Source organism: Mus pahari, chromosome 14 (genome assembly GCF_900095145.1).
Source record: "Mus pahari chromosome 14, PAHARI_EIJ_v1.1, whole genome shotgun sequence".
Taxonomy (NCBI): Eukaryota; Metazoa; Chordata; class Mammalia; order Rodentia; family Muridae; genus Mus; species Mus pahari.
Window position 1 is genome coordinate 35,275,756 of NC_034603.1, and position 2,898 is coordinate 35,278,653.

The 2,898-nt window shown below is 51.1% G+C and overlaps 1 pseudogene; it reads right to left on the reverse strand.

The window, feature by feature from the left end:
• Positions 1 to 697: 697 nt before the first annotated feature.
• On the reverse strand, positions 698 to 2,134 carry LOC110332483 (annotated as a pseudogene).
• Positions 2,135 to 2,898: the final 764 nt, after the last annotated feature.

Here is a 2,898-nt window from a genome sequence, read left to right on the forward strand (position 1 = left end):
GATGATAAAGGGTAGATATAGGTATATAAATAATAAATGATAGATCTATTGTTAGAATGATTGATATATGTTATATGCTTGAGATGATAGAAAATGGATGGCAGATAGATAGATGATTGGGTGATAGGTAGATAGATAGATAGATAGATAGATAGATAGATAGATAGATAGATAGATAAGCTGACAGATAAATAGTAAAGAATGGGCTCACATCACTTAAAAACGAGAAGTCAACCTACCTTCACTACCTTTGGGCCTGGCCAGTTCAAGTGCTCTATGTATACAGGTTTCTGTGTGTGTTTCCCTCTCCACCATTAGGTTCCACTTTCTGCTTGCTGACTTCATTCTCAAATTAATTAAGACCTGCTTCAACAACTCGAGGCTCACAGTCTACCATCCACACACTGGGGAAACTAGCAAATCTCATAACCCTTACTAGGTCTCATGATTCCCCCCTTCTGCACCAATTACTGAGATTCTGATAGGCTGGCTCTGGGTTGTATACTCACCCTTAGAGGCAAAGGAGGACTTCACCTTTTCTGTGAGTAGCAGAAAGATGGCTTCTGTGTTGGCTAGTTCTTATGTCAACTTGACACAAGCTAGAGGCATCTGGGAAGAAGAAAAACTCTTTTTTTTTTTTTTTAAACAAAAATAAGCACTTTATTAGACTGGATTTTGGGTAGGGAATCCCAGGGTATCACTGGGTAGTACTGTTGGGTTTGTCTGTGGGGATATGACGCTGAAAGAAAGTATCCAGGACTTGCTGTCCCCAGCTGGGTTTTTTCCGGCTTGACGGAGGACACACCTGGGACCTTTTGGAACCCTTGCAGGTCCCTTGCTGATGGTCCTCATACATGCGGAACACCTAGCAAAGATGGAGGAGGAAGGAACAAAACAGGGCTGGCACCTTCTCCCCCAGGTGCTGGAGACGAGTGGCAGGGAGGGGCCCAGACCCGCGCTGCAGTTCCTGCAGAAGGGCTTTGTGCTGATTCTGTTCTGAGGGCTCCAAGGTGACAGATGGAAACTCCCACAGCCCTGCCAACAGACCTGAGTCAGGCCTTTGCACCAGACCCCCGATGGCTCCCGGCTGCTCCACAACACAGGTGGCAGAGTACTCCTCCCTGGGAGGCCTGCGGCTGGCCTTCCGAGGAAAGTTGGTCACTCCCATGCTGGGGTCCCAGGGATTTGTGGAAGGGAGGCAGAGCTGGCACTGTCCAGTGTTAAGAGCACACTCCTCTATGTCAGGACGACCTGGCAAGGCTGAGAGCTGTCGCCGCTCCACCCTCTGGTGTGCCCGGCATAAGCTCTGCACAGGGCAATGGCTGCAGAGAGGGCGCTGTGGGGTGCACACTATAGCCCCCAACTCCATGGTTGATTGATTGAAGTCCCCAGGCCGGGCTGGGTCCACTAGCTGCTGGGCTAAGTTCCAGAGGTGATGAGAGACGACGGTGCTGGTGGGGTCGGCACCAATGACACGGACATGGCACAGTACCCGTAAAACGTTCCCATCCACCACACCGGTTACCTGGTCAAAGACAATGGAAGCAATGGCCCCAGCCGTGTACCCCCCCACACACACACCAGGCAGGAACTGCTGTAGGGTCTCTGCTGTACGTGGCATATGGCCTCCTAGCTCGTCTACCACCTTCCTAGCTCCTTCTTGTAGCCGACGGCCTCGAGAATAGTAGCCCAGGCCAGACCGGAGCTGGTTCACCTCCTCCAGGGAAGCGCTAGCCAGGTCTTGAAGCGTTGGCCACTTCTGCATCCATCGAGTATAATAGTCGATCACCGTGGCAACTTGGGTCTGCTGCAGCATCACCTCTGAGACCCACACAGCATAGGCCCTCCTGTCCGGGTTGGCCTCTTCTTTTGCCAATTTCCTCCAAGGGAGGTCACGCTTCTCTTGGTCATACCAGCTGAGCAAGTTCCTTCGGAAAGCTGTGACATTGGCCACGTCGCTGAAGAGATGATATGGGGAGACAGAGGCCTGAAGGAACTCCTCTTTCTTCTGTTTGGCCAGGCCATCCAGGCTGGAAGGCTTGGCCTGGCTGCTGTTAAGATCACATGTTCTCCTTCTCTTGTGGTTGGATGGTTGCTTTTTGTGACTCCTTACAGAAGCTCGGAGTTTCTTCATGGTAGCCTCCTGCGCAGTCTCCGGTCCGCTGCTCCCGAGAAACCCCGAAGAAAAACTCTGAACTGAGAAAATGTCTCCATAGGATTAGCCTGTAGGCAACTCCAGGGGTCATTTTACTGATTGGTCGCTGATGATCAGTGTGGGAGAGCCTGTCTCAAAGTCAGCAATACTACCCCTGAGCACATGGTCCCGGATACCGTAACAAAGCAGGCCGAACAAGTCGTGGGGACAAGGCAGTAAGAGTATTCCACAATGGCTTCTGCTTCAGTTCCTTCCCCTAAGTGCCTGCCTTGAGTTCCTGCTCTGACTTCATTTGATGATGAACTCTGGTGTGCAAGTAGAAGTGACATAAACCCTCTTCGTCAAGTTGCTTTTGGCCATGATATTTTATCGCAGCAGTAGAACCCCTAAGACGACTTGCCTTCAAAACAGAGAGGGAGTTAAATTGGAATGGCAAGTGGATGTTGAGCAGGAACAGCAGCTGCCAACTCTGCAGCCCATGACAATCTTTTAAAATGCCCTTGGATGCAGCCAGACAACCTTCCCCATGCAGTCTCCCCTGTGCGGAGAACACGCTCTGCTGCCAGGAGCCTCACGTGCTGGCATCTTGGGCTCCAAGCCCTGGAAATGCAATCCTCTTCAACATCATCGACGTCACCAGCTGCTGGTTCCCAACATCCTCTCCTTTCTCTTCCAAAGCCACAAGCATCATGGACTTAGCAAAACTGCTTCGCCACCTGTGTCCCCAAGTCCTTCCCTGTCCT